Consider the following 19,656-nt stretch of genomic DNA (forward strand, 5'->3'; position numbering starts at 1 on the left):
AAACGAGATCTTTGGGCAATACAGTGAAAAATTATCTTAAGCTTTCAAACCGGATCTAAAAAGGGCGCAAACCCGGAGCTCCTGCCTCGTCCGTCCTCAGAGAGGCATGCTACTTGGGCGTGGCCTTTTGACAGTGTCAATCTAATTATCTAATTATCTTCTTTAACTAATAAGGCCAACAAATTCTGACAAGGTTCTTGTGACTAAAAGCAAAATACGTATTTTGATCCTTTTTTGATATTTTGTGGTTCATTCAGATAACGCAACAATTTCTAACAGGATGATACTTGGGGGCACTCCAATTCTGCCCCTTCCCTGTAGGCCAATTCAGGGCAAGAAAACTTACCTTGTGACTGGAGGGTCGCAGGAAATTTTTCATGAATAAAGTTCTGCAGGAATTTTTGAATGAAAAGATATACTCTTTTGCAAGAACCACTTTTGTTTCTTTCATGTTCATCAAAAGAAAAAACATGAAGACAAAACAAATTTAGCTCCCATTCTCGTAGGAAATTTATTTATGTTTTTTATCTGGCCGCAAGAAGGAAACATTTTTTCAAGCCCTGCCCCAAAAGCCCCTTCTCTCTCGGCGGTCCTGGCACGTCTTTGCAGTTTTTTAGACAATCTGACTTTGTTAAAAGTCTACCCTGGATGTAGGAGTAATCAAACAATTTACGACAAGAATTTGTTAGTATTTTTAGATTTTTAGATTTCGCCAGAGAAATTACAAGCAAACTCATGTTGTAACATCAGTGATGATCACCCTGATATGAACATTTGCGAGAATTTTTATAGTTGCTTTACCTAATGTGCTGTGTCAGAGTTCCTCTTAAAAACGATATCAAACTCTACTTCCCCGCAAGACTTATATTGAATCATACACATTGACACATATGAACACTGAAATATGAATAGTGTATTCCTGTCGCTTTTCTTCATGAATTCATTAGCTGGGTGAGAGATCGAAAATATTTCAGACGTCGCTTAGTTTGCATTTTAAAAGGTATTCCTGAAGACGGGGCAGTATTTTACACACGTAACCAAGTATTTTCTGCCAATATGGTCTTGAATGATGACTGCCAAATGACATCGGCTTCGTTGATATCTAACCGTATCAAATGCTTCTGAATCTGCCCTGAGCACTGTTTAGATTTCCTTATGACGCCATCGCATGATCATACTTTTTATGCCATCGTTCACAAATAATTCAAATAAAAAAGTTAACATATGAATTTGGACCACATAACCTGAAAAAGCATTGGAATACATAGATTTATACTTGAAAGTACTGTTCAAATCAACGAATGAATAGAGAACACCAGACTAGAATTCTTGACATGAAGATGACATGCTCGGATCCAACAATAGTTGCACAAACCGACCCACGAAACAGTAGACGCCCCCCCCCCCCCAGATCCCTCTCTATTTTCTGTCTTTGTGTCAACCGACACAGTTTGTTTCATGCAGACAATTTTCTCTCCGTAAAATTTTCCAGGGGCCTGATCCGACTCTTAAACCTCTTGTGAAACTGACGAGGCGACCTGCTGAAGTAGAAGTTTAATTATTCATTCAGAAGGAATTCGATAGCAGCGTAGGTGTTGTGCACGTTGTACATTACTCTTTAAAACAGCTGGCTACTGTAAGATGTAAGATGTGTCTATGGATATTGTAATATATGTCTTAAAGCTGGATGATTTTGATTGTAGGAGGGGGCTGAAATGTTTGGAGCTCAAGTGTAAACGAAACTTTTAGCGAAATTGACTAGGGGTTCGGAAACTTATCTTCCCCCTAACTTCGTCCCTTAACAAATAGCAATTGGATCCCTATTTAGATGTTTAGTTTTTTGTTGTTGCCATTTTCGAAAACTCATGCGACATAGATCAGTTCGGCTTTATTTTGGCATTATTGATAGAGAATGTTTTGTGCTTTCGGGTTTTTTTTGTCTTTTGTTAACCTTGGAGCGTGTGCATTTATCTACCAGAACTGTGGATGTCTAGAGTATTTCATATTTTGAAGGATATTCGGGTCTAACCCCCTTTAGCTATTCTTGCTTCTATGGCTCCTTCTTGGTTTTGCTTAGAACACATTATTGTTTATTTAGACAGTATTAAGCATTCATTATCAAGTTTACAAGATGATCTGATGATAGCAGATTCCTTGCCTTACATATTTACATGTGCATGAAATGAGATAAAGATGCAAACAGCGATGAATTGATGTAGTAAATACTCTACTGGGAGCTCCGCCTATGCATTCAAAGGATCTGGAATCTGTTTGAAGCGCAATAAACCTTGGTGAGAAAAGGAGGTCTGCAAAATTTTTTTAAGAATGAACACCATGCATTCATTAGCTGCTTTAATAATCTTTGATTCCAGATAAAGTGATTTCATACGGAGTAATTTACATGCCGCTCAAACAAAACTTTCAAGCATGCCAGCATTATAGCATCACTTGGTTTACACAATGTAAGCCTAGCTATTTTGATGTTTTAAATGAAACCATTTCCAGGTGTTTATTGTTAAGCATAGGCCCTTGCTGGGAGAGTCAAGAGTATTGTTGTTGATAAGGAGATGACGATGGTGAGGTAATTATAATGATTGCGAGGATTCCATCATGATGATTATGATTATTCTAATCATGATGATTCTGATAATGATCAGAACAATCATAATGACGATTATGCGGTTTGCATTTTCTCTGATTCTTTCTTGCGCAGATGTCATTATTCAATGCAAATTGGTGTGAACAGTATCAATGGCCTTTTTGTTACAGATGTGCAAACGAACGCCATAAATGAACACCTCTGTACGTTCTCTAGCTCTGGTCTGGCTGTTTGATGTTTGAAAGGCCTGTAAATGAGCTCGGATTGTTTTTTGAGTATTGTTAAGACAGCTGTAGTCTCACAAGCAACTACACGAATATTCCGTCATATCAGTACTCCCCGTTTCTCAAGTAAGCAGGTCGTTGTTATCGCTGTAAACATGTAAATTATCAAAAAAGAAGGACAGCGTATTTCAGCTGAAAAGCGGCAGCCTAAATTTGTTTTGACATTGAAGAATAGGATGTTTACCAATCGATGCATTATCGTGTGGCTGTGATTAGGAATATCTTTGTTGTAATTCTTGTTGATCACAAACGCTACAAGTCATTCTAGCAACAATTTCAACAATGGACCAGAGAAACAATGCCGTGTCGACACGAAGAATTCGGAAATAAGATCATCGATATAGTGAGCTGGGAAATCATTTAAACTGGCTCTGGAACATTCAACGAAGAGTTCTTGCAGCTTAAAACATTGAATCTGTAAGTGATTTGATTTATAATTTAATAATTTGTGACGGGATTTATTTGAGAATATAGAAACAGTTTCATGGCTATTGCATTCGTAAACGGTGCGAAGACTTGTTGTGAACCTTTCCATGTTTTTGCTTTGAGCTGGAAACTTGATTAAAAGTGATCTTAGCTTCAATTAAATCGGAACAAACAAATTTGAATAAGGATCCACACTAGGCAATTTTCCATTCATTAGTTTCTTCTTGATTTTCTTTTTTCATGACAAAAACAATCCATAAAATCACACGTTTCCACTTTACTATTATAGTTAATTCAAAAGATTAAAATGTTACTCTTGCTCTCCACTTCACAATAACTAACTTTCTATAAGTTTTTCTTTTTAGTTTCATTTCTTTTATATATCATAACTTTATTGTATCTTGCAACTATTTGCTCCCAATATATGTGGATGATTTAATAGCAATGCAAGTTATGATTTTCAATTAGCATATAGAAGGGAGTTCCCAAATCAAGCTAAACTTGATAAGAAACCTTATAATTATTGTTATCAGCTGTCAAGCTACTTGAAGAATCGTTTGAAAATGTCGACAAGGTATAAATGCTGCATCGCCATCTGCCACACTCTTGGTCATGCTTTAACTTCCTTAGCATTCTTTTATAAGCAAACTCTTCAACTCAAAAGCCTAAGAGTGTACTTCGCACTTTGCAGCACCTTTCACTTTAGAGCAAATAAGATATCAAAACAACTTTATTTTAGATTTATAATATTCGAGCCTGCGATTTAAGGTGCACGAGACATTACTTGTAGTCAGATAACAGATTTTAAAGTTGCAGCCATGCTTGATCATAGCAAAACAATAAATCTAATATTTCAAGTTCATATTGCAAGGGTTCTCAAGTCAAACTAGACTTTGGCTCATTATACCTTCTACCAAATGTTATTATCTATAAGCTCTAGAAAAACAGTTCAGTTTATCATAAATATTTTATCATAAAATTGCACCATATTTTACGTAATGCTGAAAGATTTGTGCTGGGAGTGCAATGATCCAGTACCGTACAGCAACAGCAACATAACTAGCTTCACTTTCAAAAGGGTGGTCGGACGAAAAGTCAGGCATTGATCCCTTCATACCATCGTTGACTTTTCATTAACCTCTAGAAATGTGCAAAAATGATCTAGATGATTAAAAGGTCAATGTGGAGCTTCCATAAATGTTTATCTCCTTTCGATTATTTTGCAGACATAGGAACCTATGTCTTTCTACTCAATAGTGTAGTGTTATCAAAATACCAGGGGGGTCTCTTGCCCCAAAATGTTGCAAAAAACAATATTTGCCAATTTTCGGCATTAACAAGGAGGGCTCGGAAGTTCAACAGTCCCCTAGCTCTACATCCCTGTTTCTACTCAAAGTCTAGCTACAAGAAAAAATATAGCGCAATGAATCAAAAACAGCGCCTGTAAAGAAATAAAATCGACCTATCTCGATCCGTTCCCGTGCTATTGCAATAGTAGGTTATAAATTTTTAGAAAGTTGACTCTAATGCAACTTTGGAAAGTTTACCCTAACGGATCCCAAGTATTAGCAGTTTGTATTGACTAGGAACCGTTTTTTGTTCATTTTCTTGGTGTCTTATCTTACTAAATCTACTTTCATATTTCATAGACCTCAAAAAAATATCGGTCACACCTTTTTCAGCCCACCTTCTTTTAGAATGGTGCGTGGTGCTTGAAGAAATGTCAATGTCAAGGCTGCAGTAGGAAAGGATGCATTTGCCAGATAAATAATGTTTTTGGGGTCCAGGGGTGTCGCTTGAACTTTTTATATACGAGAGATACATTCAATATTTATGGGTAAAAACGTTCTTTGTGATCTTTTGACACTTCAATCAAGGTATCTGCTACTTTTGACACTTAAGGGTTCAATCAACACATTACGAAATAAATTAATAGATTGTTTTTTTTCATTCAGTTGCTAAATAGACTGCAACAGTTGGATCTGCGTACTACTTTGTATCCGTCTTCTAATAACTGTATCTACCTCAACTTGGATTCATTTCCTCTTTATGGCAATATACAATTTAGTGATGTTATAAAAAACACTATTATGAAAGATTATTAGAAACTATGAAAGGTTTTGCTGCCGAAAATCGATTTGCTTAATCGGTCGCATGCTTTTACTTACTTTTTTTTAAAACCTGCCCAAAAATCTGCTTCTTCCTTTTGTTTTTTCTTTTTTTGTAATTTTTCATTGTTTGGTCACAGAGGAGATGTTCATGCGGTATCATCTTATATAGTTGAACTTCGTATATAGGTCAATATCTTAAGTTATGTTGCTAATATTTGCTACCGGGGATTAAATTGAGGATATATTTTACTTATACCTGTGCTGCGCTGGTGGCTTTAGATTTAAACTCCCCTAGTTTATAATCATTATTTCACTTGCTTTTTTCTCGAGTGTTGTCATTCATCGTATCTGGATTGTAAAGTAGTTTATTATTTTGTGTATAGTTTTGTAAAATGTTTGTATTGTTATTGGATTGGTTTAAAAAATCGCTTTTCATGTAACAAATTTGGTTTAAAATGATAATTTTATGAAACAATTTAATTTACTATACCTGCTTGTCTTATGTGGATAGCACCAATAATTGAAGTTTTGATATTTCTGGGTCTTATTCAAACTTTAAAGCATATATTTCTATGGTCTGTCAAATTTTATAGTGACTTTGTAGCATTATGGATAGACCGTCCCCATCCCCATTTAAATAAAATCAAAGTTTCCCCCCATCCCTCAAGGTTGGACTCAGAATAGAAATACCATATGCTTTACGATTTGAAACGGGAAGACCTGATTCGCAGAGTCTTCAGATGTCTGTAGGCTATTTTTACATTTCAGTATGATGCAGCGATATCAGAAAGATTTAAAGCAACTTTTGTCACTAGTTATTTGCTGGAAGATATATCAACAGATTCCTAGCAAGCTTAAAGCGCATCTCTTTCACCTTTCGTTTTGAATAATTCCTTCAATCATGTCTCAAAGCGTTTAGTTGCCTTACAAAGCAAATCAAAATTGAATTATTTCATATTAGAATAAGCCTACGTAATAATGTAGTCAATGTGATCCAGTTGTAACACAGCTTATCTACACTGTCCCGCAAACGTTATTGCTTTCAAAAGAAAGAGATTTTAAGCCAGAAAAATTATGCACGTACACTTTAAAAACATCCATCCAGTGGGGGAGGGGTAGGGTTTGAGGGCCAAAGGGGTTATAGGGAAAGTATTTCTCGCAACATCAAAATAAACCTCATAAATTATTTTATAAATGTGCGAAAGCATGTTTTATTTTTTGGCTTTTACAAATACAATATACTTTTGTGTTAAAAAGGGTGTCATTATGAAAAAGTGGAAACGGAGGTTATGCGTCGTGAAGAGAGGGACATAATGTGTCCCTAGAACTCTTGAAAATATGAAATCAAACTTAAAGTATCTTGCTGAAATCATTAAAGTGTATAACATTTCTTTACTTTTCTGATGAAAAAAAATTGATCCAAAGGAATTCTTTCTACAAAGTCAACAGATCTTTTTAACCCCAAACCACCGTTTTGATCTGCTGGTTATTAACAAATCATAAATATTAACCTATGAATTAGTAAATAAGATGAATCTGTTTAACTTTAGAAGAGAGAGGCAAGGTTAAGATTTGATCAATTACGCAAAAAACGATGGCCAAGATTCGGTTTTGCTGCATGCCTTCGCAATCACCATATATAATTCATATGTAGCTCGTTGAACATAGCTTAAGAGGTGTGCAAACTAAGGGCTGGCTAAGACTAGAGCATTAACAACTGATATTAGCAAAGCTGAAATTATTAAAGGGTTTTTCTAAGAGCTGGAAAGTGATAAAGACCTGAAAACAGAAAGCAGATGTTAAACAGAAACCAACGTAATACTTGTAAGACTATAACAAAATTTGAAAAGCAGTGGAATCCAATTTAAATATCACAAATTAAAGTTTAAACAGAATTCCAAAATTTCATATTTCCCAGGGCATTGATAATATATCTGTAATGAAAAGTTTTTTGTTTTTATAATTTCTGCTTCTGTTTCGTGAAACTAAAGCTTTCACATCTTAAAGAATATGCATTTGTTTGTGAAGAATATACATTCATTCTTGAGCAAATCTTCAGCAGGTATGATGGAAGAATTTGAAGAGAAATTTCAATCTTTGAGAAAATAATGAAAAAGAAAAGCTTGATTTAAATGTTTCCAAGCTTGTTGACGATCAACAATTATTTTTTTCAAAATGAGCGGAGTAGCGCATTAATTTCTAATCTGCAAAGGGAGTGGACTTAAAACAATTTTTGCTTAACAAGTCAATCTAATAGAATCTCTTTACAAGTCTTCTGCCTATTAATTTTTATCTATTTCCCGCCAGGAAAATTTAATTGATTGGCTAATCACTCAAAATTAACTCAACAATTTCAAAAACGAATTTAACCATTTCCTTTAAATAGCCCTGTTCTCAACCCCACCCTGATCATTCCAACACCCTTTGGCTAGAAATTTTTGAGAACAGAGTGGCAAAGCGATAACATCATAAAACCAATGCTTAGAAATGCGGATTTTGTGCATAAAACCTAAAAGAATTCCCTTGAATATTTCTAAATATGCAAAATCAGCTAGATTTGTTACAAATTACCTGGGATATTGCTACATAAGTACATGCTTTTTCCTTATAAAACAGTGTATTTTTGCCCTGATTTTACAACTTAAGAACCTACCTTAAATAACGGTAATCCGTCGACAAACCTCAAATCTTTCTTTGGTAATATCTTAAGGAATATGAAACAGATTAAACTGGTTTAGACATTTAGAAGTATTTTACTGTGTTCTTTGTGGTCGTGTGGTCAAAATTTATCTTCACTTCAAAAGTCTTCACTTTGCTACTTGACTGCAAAATGAATTTTTGTACCATGTCAGCAAAGATGACGGAGGAGCACCGCATTTCCCGCCAGTGAACCGGGAAGCATTTGTCCAAAATGGCAAAACCAGGTTTAAGAAAGTCGTGTGGGCTGCTTAAGGCAATTTATGGAAAAAATCAAAACATTATTCTCAGTTACAAGGATACAGGCCTTTCGTGGTTTCTTTGGCACTGTACAAGCTTTCTCAACATGAAGCCCACGAGACAAAATGGCTTCAAATTTATCAAGGAAAGTTTCAACAAAGATGTAAGTGCAAAATACTGTTGCCGCATAATTATGGTTAGTTCACAGTTTTATGGATATTTTTATGCTTAAATTGTTTCTTAATGAGTAAAACAATAATGAAGTAAAATGCATCATACTTTCAAGAGGATAACTGCTGGTAAACTTCTTTTTAGGCCTGGCCTACCATACTTCAAGGTAATTAATTGCATATAGGCCTATGGTTGATTTAGATCATGCTTAAAATATTTTTAACTTGATGCAAGATTAGAAGTATCACACAGCGCAAGCCTCCCCCCCTACTTTTTTGGGAAGTAAGTAATTTCAAAGCTGAAAGAAGACTTGACCCCACTTTCAAACTCGTGCGGTGCACCCTGCAGCAATATCTTAGGTATAATCACTGGGAGGGAAGCCTGCACTCAAGGGGGGCAACAGGGGTAAAGCACCAAAAAATGGGCAAATCAATAGTTAAACAAAGCAAATTGAAGATTAAGACATAAATGAAAGAAACAGGTAATCTGAGAAAAACTCAAAAAAAGGAATGAGAATTGGTCGTTTCTTGGTATTTATTTCTATACCAAAATTTCTAGAATATGGTACAAAAAGATCTATTTGGAAGTTTTGAGATAGAACAGTCATTTTGTTTCTGTTTCTGAGAGAATGGCAATGTTAATAATGTACTAAAGATAATGAACATAAGATAATGATTATGGTGTAAATCCTGGCTATGACCCTGAGCTGCCATGAGTTAAGTTCACATTGTAAAGATCAGTATGAATTGTAGGTATCATCATCATATACAAGATGGTTGATTTATTAGGTAGACAAAACCATCATCAAAGGAATGGTGAAGCAGTCAGTAGATAGCTTTTCAGCTGAAGCTTCCTTTGGTAGACAGAGGAGCCCAACCCACAGCTGGGAGTAAATTCTTGCACCTAAACTCAAGAATGCAAATATATAAGCTATTTACAATTACTGTTGTGTGGGAAATGTTTCTTTGTGACAGATGAGTGGGTGTTGCACTTGTTGCTAGTAGAAATAGCAAGTAATTAATAACATTCTGCCTCTGTGTGTAAGTAAATTCTGTGTGACTAGCTTTTACTAGTCTTTATTAAGGATATAGCAGGTCTGTTTTAGTGGCTCTATGGAATCATACTAGTTTCTATACCGTGTTAAAAAATTAAAACCCTTCAAAATACATTTGTACTCTGCATTTATTATCATGTCTCCATGTGCCCCAGAAAACTGGGGGGATTTGGATAAATGAAAATAAACACACCAGTCAATACCTTTTTTTATTGGATTTGGCTGATACTACAGTACACTGTCTCCAAGCAACTCTAGAATTTAAAATAAAAATATTAAAGTCTGCAAGCAGTTTTACTTCTACTTAACTGTCATGGAATTTATTTTGAGGTGTAAAGAGAGTATGTTCTTAAGCAACACACAATCCTATTACAGAGAAAGAATGTTCTTAAGCAAGTTATGTAAGAATTATCAAAAGTATGAGAAGGAATAAAAAATGTCATTTTTATTCTAAAGTATTGAAATTACTATGCCCTTTTTGAAGTTATGGGAATGGAAAGTCAAAGCTTCGATCACCTTATCTAACAAGAGAGAATTAAAGGAGCCACAACATCTAAGACTGTGGCAACAACTATGGGGCTCTCCGCTGCATTTGTCTTCAACAAATATGGAAGCAGTTTTATTTTTGACTAGGCAGGAGATGTCATTATTTTATTATTTGTTTTACTACATCTAGTTTCCACTGCCCTAGAAACAAACATTTGTTGAAAATTTGCTAAACTTTCAGAAAATCATCATAATCATGATTATCATTTCTCTGCTGTAGGTCGACACATGCTCACCTGCCTCACGTAAATTTAACAATATTTTTTTATCTATTGATTCATCACTGATAATTATCAAAAGTCCCACCAAACGCTCTGGTGAGAATATCCCATCGACTCTTTCAAATTCAAAAATAAGATAACATCGCTTTCATAACGAATGGACCTAACAGAGTATATTTTACTTGCAGGGTAGCCAGCTCATAGTTTTAGCAGATGGTTTGACCACACGTGGAAAATTACCATCCGTCATCTTTCAAGCGTTTTTACGCATTTTTGCTTAAGCGCTGTTAAAAATTGGAGCCTTTTTAGGAAAGACGAAGCATTTTGTCTTTTCTTTGCTAATAGGTTTATTGACATGAGAGATCGTTTAAAAGCAACTTGACAGAGCTAAGGCTGTAGCTAGGCAATCCGTCCGTAGATGTTTGTTTGAAAACGAAATCTTCGCAGTACCTCGTGCAGAAATTGGCTTTTGTTGCTGCGTAACCTCTTTTACTTCATCTTCTACTGTTCCCTGACTTTAATCCAGATTATCCTACGATCAGCTGCTTTGACCCTGTCTCTTCACCTACCCCTATTGCCGGCACCCTCCAAATCAATCTTTTTTAGCCTCTAGAGAACGCATCTCTCCTCCTCTGCTTAGAATTAGATCTACCTCTGTTCCCTTCATCCTTTATATCCATACTGGTTGCTAGTTCTCATCTTCTAAACATCACCTACCTAAACAACATAAACAGTGCCTACGTCATTTCTCCGCAATATCCGCTATGATCCTTCCAGGTTTTTGCTAAAGAAATTTAAGTTCTGTTGGTAAATTCTTCTTACTAAAAGGCGCGCCCCTGGTTAATTTATGTATAAAGTAGATCAAAAACAGCGAATTGTTCACTTTCTCAAATGTCTGAATATTTGGTGTCTGAGAAAAGCCCAAATCTAAATTAAGGTTATGCGAAGCCAAATAAATTAGTAAAAAGGAGCGTTCTCCAGGATTCAAAAAAGGCATGATCACAAAACTTAGTTAAAACTGTTCTTAAACCATGTATTTATTTTACTTCTTTCAAGCATCCCTAACATCTTTCCTATAGAAGAACTTCTCTACCCAGAGAATTGCATTTGTTTCTATTCTGGTAAACAGTTATTGTCCCAGGCTGTTCTGAAACCATGTACTGATTGTATTACTTTCACCTTCTCTCACCCAAGCTTCGTTAACACCTTTTTAAAGAGGTACTTCTCTAACAAAAAAAGTCGCGTTTGGTCTCTTTCCGCTACGCAGAGTTTGTCACAAGCTGTTCTTAATTCATACACCTTCTTAAAAATGTACTTCTCCAGCAAGTAAGTTACGTTTGGTCTCTTTCCGCTACGCAGATTTTGTCCCAGCCTGTTCGTAATTCATACACCCTCTTATACGTGCACTTTTGTAACAAGAAAGTTGCGTTTGGTTTCCTTTGGCTATAAACAGATATTGTCCCAGACTGTTTTGAAATCATGTACTGATTGTATTTCTTTAATCATGCATTTTTAAACGTCCTCAACATTTCTTTATAGATGCAATTCTCTACCATGTATCGACTGTGTTTCCATTACGCTGATGTTCTGCGATATGATTAAGGCCAAACAGATACGAGCGAAAGCTATTCTTTGAACGAGGGATTGGCTTTGAAGCCTTTCTCCAGCCTTTATTTTACAAAGCCTTGTTTGCATGTGCTTGCTCATTAGAATATCGCTGTTTATATGCATTAAGCGCATGTTCGCAGAGAAATTTTAAAGTTATCATAATTTATTCATGAATCGAGATTTTTATGTACTTGTGCATTTGATTATGAAGAAAAGTAAAGACTACTGTTTGCTCAATTATTTGCCAGTAGTCCTTGTAAATAAGCTACCATAAGGCCAACCAACAGTGGTTTTATCTTTATAGATTTTTGCAACAATCATTTTTTTAGAATCTCTGCTTTCTGTCACGTGGCACGATAAAATGAGAATAGGATTCACAGCTAACGAAGCAGTGTTTCCTCTTATCAGTGTACCTGTTTGTTGCAAGAATAAAAAGAGTAAAGTTTGGCCGAACAATGCAAAATTGAAAAGTTTGCGCCATTTTATCATTAGAAACAAAGTTAAAGTACCTATTTGCAGCTCACGGAGATGCGCCTTTTTTTACCTACAAATGCCCCCATTTTTAAAATGCCTCCTACGTCTATGACTTTACCACAAACCGCCACTTTCATCCTTGCGCTACTGTGATGGCCATGATGATTTTCTGATGGTCCAGATGAGTTTCTGATGGTCCGAATGAATTTCTGATGGTCCGGATGAGTTTCTGATGGTCCGGATGAGTTTTGATTAGTTTCTGATAGTCCGGATTAGTTTCTCGCGAATCTTTAGTGTTTTTTATACACTCCATTAAAAAGTTATGATACAAAGCTACAGGCTACACTACTAACAAAAACTACTTTACAACAATACAGGGAACGATACCCCGGGGAGCAAAAGGCTGTGATTACCCCAGGGCCATTACATAAAGTTAAACTGCAACAATCTGTCTCAAACAGTTTGCTTAAGTAAAAAGTTAAAACAAAACAGAATAGAGCCAAAAGAGACTTTACTTTAAGTAGGACCTGGTGGCTGCCATTGGTGGTTCATAACGGAGAAGGTTTAGTCAGATCGGCCAGTTGGTATATTAGATCGAATCTTTAGTTAGTAGAACCGGAGGAAATTTCTCTTCCTTCTATTGTGCGTCTTGACATCAAGGCATCAACCTCCCACGTTCATTATTGCCTGGCTGCACAATGAAATCTATGTAAGGCTGGTTGTGATCTTTTGAGCGCAAGCATTCGATACATATCACTTTGTGTCCTGCCTCCTGGTACACTCACTTTGTCTAAAAATGCTGTGTTTTGTTATCTTTATCTTTGTTATGTTATCATACGAATCATATATGCAGCTGGATAGCCAACATCATTGTAGGGTTCCCGTCCTGTCTTTGTTCCAACGCATTATAACGTCACGCTCTCACAGTCCTTGCTCTCTATATGATCATTTAAGATTCCACATATTTCCGTTTATCTGTGCATAATCTTCTGCTCACTTGCTTTTTTATGGAATCTTCGACATAGATGACGTCACACTGCTACACCTTCGGTCTTATCGTTCAATTACGCTGAGTCTCCTCATTATTACATAATTTAGTGCTCTAGTAACAAAGTTGTCAGAAGTCTGTTATCTAATTATAAATACAGTCATTTACGACATTGAAGCATTGAATATAAGGTCTTTAGTTGAGACAACTTGGTGTGGTATCATGACGTTTCTCCAAATATCGATTCGGTGAACAGAGATTGTGTCATTCCATGTCGTATAAACAAAGGACACTTTGAAACTTACTTTGTCGGTCGTTATACTTTCTTTAAACTTCCCCGAAGCCTATTTTTATTCTAAATCAATACGTGAAAATATACGCACTTCTCAGGAAAATTTGAGTTGTTGGAAGGGAATATGACTGGAAGGAGAAGTAATAGAGGTTGGAGGAAAGATAATGTTCCTCCTCCCTTCTATTTTTCCTCAACCAGTGAACTTCCCTTTTTTTGATTCCAGTTCTTTTACAGTAAGAATGTTTGCCAGTTTGGAAAAAACTACACTTTCTTCAAAGAAGATAGTCCGGCTTTATATACGTTAGTGTACCCTATGCATTTGTGTAACATAGTGAAGTGCATTGTGTTACAAAGCATTTTATCATAGTGTGATGTAAATGGCACCTCGTACAAAAGGTACTTTATCTAAAGTTCTAAAAAGTGGGGGTGGGGATGGGGTGAGGGGATACGTGCCTACGTCCATGGCTTTAAATAATGAAATTATTTATAAAGGCTGGCTACTTAGCTTTAAAACAACATTTCTGTACATAGAATATTCAAAGGGTGTTCTTTGTTCAATTTCTACCCTTCATCTATTTGTTCAAAGTCTTCAGCATAGGCAGCATCTCTGGTTGCCCTAACCAAGGATATGCGCGTAATAGACCCCGTATCCACTTAATGATTTTTGTTGTTTGTCGGTCGAAATACGCCTGAAAGAGAATTTCTGAGCAGATACAGTATTTTACATCTACTATGGCCATCAAATAGCGGGAAACAAACAAAACTGAAGGTAGTCACGGCAGCCGATAGCATGTCATCGAAATGATGCCAAATTATTCTTGTGTGTAATCCTCGCTTGTTGTGATCAGACGTGAGCGAACCGATACCAAATCTTCACCTTGGCAAACTCTCCTTTCGATATAACGCAGGCAAAAAGAATTGTCGATGAGGTACTTGGAGGGAATAGTGAATATTTCTGTTTAAATTATGCCATTTTTGATAGTGAATAATTAGCCGATAGCAATCAGAACTTTTTATAGCCGTGCTTTGCTGCTGTAGAAATGACTGCCGAAAGAGGGCGACTGTCTTTTTTCGTTTTTGTTAAAATTATTTCGATAATTACTTTTTCCTTCTATTATCAACTTTCACTCTTCATTTTGACACCTTTATTTGATAAAATTTTACAGTAAAGCTTATAATAATATAAACAGTAATTTTGTCTAATAAATTTTGGCAGAAAACACAATTTTTCGTAAGATTTTCATTATGTTTATGTGAAATGTAATATATTTCAAATGAAATAAATGTAGAAAATACGATACAAACAAATTAAAAAGAAAAACGTAAGCGATTTGAACCAGAACTACAACAAAAATTGTCGATACAAACTAAATAAAGAGTTGTTGTGGATACTTAACCAATGTATTAACTCGCTACCTGTCTGAAACTTGGAAATATGATTTTAACTCACTTGCTTTTAAAAATTGATTTTGTTTAATCTTTTCTTGATTATTAATAATTTGATTAATTGATTGCTTCTCATGGTTATTTATTTTACACACTTTTGTGTGTTTATTTGTTTTTTTTGTTTATGAATAATGGAACAGCTAGTTAATAAGAAGAGAATGGGGAAAATGTCACGTGAACGTTGATAATTTATGTAAAGAAACAAACAGAACTGTAGCTACAAATGAGCCTTGGGGTACTCTATGATTATTCATCGCTCAGATTTATTTTCATGTTACAAATTTTATTCTCTAAGGCAGTTAGCAGTGAGAGTAGCATAATCGTTTTTTGCTCTTGGATAGACATTGTTTGCCGGTCTGTTCCAACAAAAGTGTTAGAAATTGTACCTACGAGTTTCAACAATTGTCCAATTGTTTCTTTAGGACTGTTCCAATGACGACATAATTCCAATAACATATATCTGTATAATTAAACAGTCAATTCTGATTACCAAATATAACTATTTTATCGGGGGTGTAAAGCAAGTTGCTTACAAGTTGCAACTATGATTTCTACGCCTTATGCTGTGGTCTTCCAACATGTTACTGTTATTTACCTGTCAGAATCTCGCTTGTATACCGGTCTGTTTTGAAGTGGTTCTTTTAATACTGGCCGTGTAGTGCTAGTTGGGCCGGTTAATGGAGGTTGGCTTGATAATTAGCTCTCTTATTACAACCAAACAACTTGTAACTGAATAACAAGTCATCTTGTGACTACAGGATTAGAACACGAGCCTCAAAATTGGTCAAAAGTTAAGAACAAATTAAGAACAAGCTGAGGCTGAACTACTATAAAATGCAATTTTGAACAACGTTTTATCTCAAAACGAGGATTTTTAGTCATGCGTAAGTGCTTTTTCTGTGAATATTCAAACTTTTCGGCAAATGAAGGATGCCTAACTCACTTTTTTGGCAAAGGAGGCCTTAATACCTCCCTAGATCGAATAAGCTAGCAATTGCACTGCTTACACTCTATTGATTTAAGAACGAATCAAGAACAATCCAGCCTCAGATTTTCGAAAAATTAAAAACAGCCAGCCTGAACTTAAATTTACTGGTTCTAATAAAAAAGAGTGTATGCTAAATGTGAAACTAATTCTGGTACTATGTGAAAAACCCCAGGTATGGGGTTCGAGATAAAATTAGTAAATAAGGACTCCATTCTATGAACTTTTCATGCCATTATGGTCTGCATTTTCGTGTAACGGTATTTATACCATTAAATCTGGGTTTTGTGCTTTGAAAATTGTGCATCGTTTGTTTGACGCAGCCATGAAAACAGGACGAAGGCACTTCCACAAGCAGCACATTTCAAATACGCCAGCAAATAAGATCCGTCAATGGACATTAACAATCATTTTTACATTTTTTCGTCGCTGAAACACACTTAAGCCTCACAACCATTTGTAAGATACGTGGCCCGTTTTCTTTTTCCGAAAAAGTTGTTTATGTCAAAATGCTTGTATTTCATTCAGATTATTTTAAAGATATTTTTTGTGCTGTCCACCTGCTTCAGCTTCTTTGTTTTGATTTAGATATCACCATAAAATGTTTATTTTTTCAGATAATTTTATTCTCGTTTTTCGGTTATAACAAGATCAGGAATAATCTAGTATCTACTGATAACATGTGTACTCACTTTGTAACAATGGCCATTATTTTTGTTTTTAACCAGAACGATAAACGCACCTAGAAAACCAAACCATACAATGCTTTTATCGTTCCATTCTCTTTCCTTGTTACATTTCATAACATTTTCACTCTGTTTCGGCAATCAATTTTGACAAAAAACAGCGAAAAGGGCAATTCGTTGTGCAGCTCAAAGGCATATGACGTCACGATTTCATTTTTAGTTGTTGAATCGCTCATAGCAGAGGCTACATTTTCATCCTTCATCTCAACATATTTCTCAAGCATTCGAATCCTTTCCGATAGATCTAGTATGATAAAGCAGGGTTTAGGCGTGTTGATTCGATTTATTCTGTCTTATTGCCCTTTTGCACGATATAACCGGATGATCGCCATTTTTGCGGACTTCAACTCTTAAAGCTTTCTCCTCGCTAGCGATACAAGTACAAGCACAAACGCAAGTGAAGACCTGCGTTAGAATAGGGACGGTTTTTGCAAAAGCATCAGACTTGGCTTGATTTCTCAGATCAGAAACACAAGCACATGACAGTGAAAATTGCCATATCATAGTGCTGATTTACTATAAAATGATATATTACCAATACAAACAAAGATACTTCGAGTCCCGTCCATTCGGACGTTCATAGGGGGGGGGGGGGGGGGGGGGGAGGAATAGGTTTGTGTTGATTAATGTCAACTTTATCTATTGTCCGAATTTTTACTTGAATAAGGCCAGAAATCCAACCGTTATCAAAAATCAGTCCGACCTATTCGAAGTCTGATTTGTTCGGGATACGACATCGCGGGATGCAACTGTACATCGAATCCCACGGTATCGAAAACCCTTTTCCGTGTTTGGAACAGAGGCGCGCCTGCCCACACCCATTCTCTTGTCTCTGTTTTCCAGTGATCCTTTGAAACTTTGAGCTTTCTTGGCAGCACTGATAGGAACATCATAGGTAGCAATTTCGGTAATGGTCACACGAGTACTATTACAAAAATTGTTTTAGCAGCCGTTGCTTGTCTCTGTTTTTTCCTCAGAAGCCAGAAGGAATCAGCATGCCTCTACAAAAGACCTTTTCCAGCAAAAGAGTATATCGAGCGAATTGGGGATTTTGGCCACATAATTTGGTATTGTTTGTATTGTACAAGAAGGCGATTGCCATGTGTTACACAAACTAGTGCCCCTCTCCCCCCCCCCCCCTACCCGATCTTTGCTAAAGTCCAATGTAAATGTGGTTTATTCCACTTCGATTTGCAAGCCTTAAGTCAGTGGCCATGGCAAGGGGTGGTATGGGAGGGGGGTAATTACCACCCTTCATTTTTCCTAAGGAAAGTTAGCCTAGTACGAATCACTGAAACGAGGCAAAAAGGGCGTGGTCCTACTGGCCGCACCCATTAGCCTCGCACTCTGTAATAGCTGGCGCTGCCACTACCTGGGTACCTGGGTACCTTACCTCAAATAACATATATTTTTGAGACGGTTTCAAGAATTAGGTAGCTAGGGGCTTTATGCCGAGGCTTTAGGCTCTGGAGTTTAAAAAACCTTCATAATGAACAGCAAATCGGGCAATAAGGCCTCCATACTCGGCGAGAAGTCTAAAAAACACAATATATAATTACCCTCACTTTGCTTTTACCTGTGCAACTTTGTTTCTTTCGGTGGAAAGGGAAAAAACAAAACACAGAAACGCGCAGTAAAAAGCCATATTCAAGTAACGCTATACAACTGCATTTTAAAAATGGCATTAGGGCCCCTAATTCACGGGCCTCTATCCGTTAGCCCTGGCTTAGCCTGCGACTATCCCGCCCCTAGATTCCAAGGGAAACTGCTACAGCTTGAAGGAACCTTTTCAATAGAAGTGAAAAAGCATTCTCGTATATGCGCTTGTTGAAATTGACCCTGCATTGATTGGCCGGTAACTTAGTCATAGATCCCTTTTAGCTGCTGGCTTCAAATCACCCCAGTGTTGCGCTACATCACTGCATAAATCAGATGTTTGCAGTAGATTTTGAGGAAAACAAATTTTTCCAGAAGCAGGTGATGTAAGGTTTTCTGCCAAAGTCTCCGAAATATTCGAGAAGTAAGCTCTGTAAAAACAAATGCCATATTTGTTGTCTTTCATGGAGCAACTGTGCATTTTATGCTAGCTATTTTTGTGCTGTTAGCAGACAAAGAAGTTCGCTATTGACGCGAAATATTCAAAACTCTGAATCTCTGATCGAATGTCGTTCGGTGACAGGTGTTTCTGACTTGCGTGGAGAGGCAGCCTTACTGTAACACGCAGATTGTGAATATGGTGGATCTGTTGTCTTGTGGCTAGTATATATCACGTCTTCGCCGCCTAATAGCGACAAAAATCTCGTCAAGGTATGTTGTTATTTCAAGCTTTAGAACAAGTATACTTTGCCAGGTACTATGGCGGGAAATGCTTCATCTATTTCGAGTATAGTCGGTGTGTTCTGATTTAGCTTTCAAAGTCGGAGTGAAATTCTGGTTGTATTCTCCATCTCAAGGCTCACAAATGTTAGGAAGCGAAAATAAATATTTGATCTTCAATTTGCTGGCTCTGCTTATTTTTAACATTGCTATTTTATAGATTATAATTTTTTCAACAAATCCCAGATATTTTATTTCGGGAAGCTCCAGCAATTATTTATTTTCTTAGAACCCGTAGCATGTGCAATTTTTTAAAAAAATTTTTGATCAGAACTCAAACATTCCAAACCTAAGTTTCTTCTTCTTTTGTGTTTTTAGTTATATTGACTATTAAATCAATGTCCGTTCAGTATTAGTAGATGCATTTTTCAAAAGCTCAACTTTTGCGAGCC

The 19,656-nt window shown here is 36.3% G+C and overlaps 1 protein-coding gene across 6 annotated transcripts in view; it reads left to right on the forward strand.

The window, feature by feature from the left end:
- Nucleotides 1–926: 926 nt before the first annotated feature.
- Nucleotides 927–19,656, forward strand: part of LOC135696748 (voltage-dependent L-type calcium channel subunit alpha-1D) — a 70,691-nt gene continuing 51,961 nt past the window's right edge. For 2 of the 6 annotated variants that reach the window (XM_089113598.1, XM_065216241.2), the window contains exon 1: nucleotides 17,537–19,195. The gene's annotated coding sequence lies outside the window, so the exon portion shown is untranslated. Of the gene's footprint in view, nucleotides 3,301–6,668; nucleotides 8,554–9,824; nucleotides 10,374–17,536; nucleotides 19,196–19,656 lie in introns of those variants that run through there. The other 4 variants (XM_065216244.2, XM_065216242.2, XM_065216245.2 and 1 more) reach the window with 4 other exon arrangements.

This window comes from Rhopilema esculentum, chromosome 18, assembly GCF_057945365.1.
Source record: "Rhopilema esculentum isolate cy_ngs chromosome 18, ASM5794536v1, whole genome shotgun sequence".
Classification (NCBI taxonomy): Eukaryota; Metazoa; Cnidaria; class Scyphozoa; order Rhizostomeae; family Rhizostomatidae; genus Rhopilema; species Rhopilema esculentum.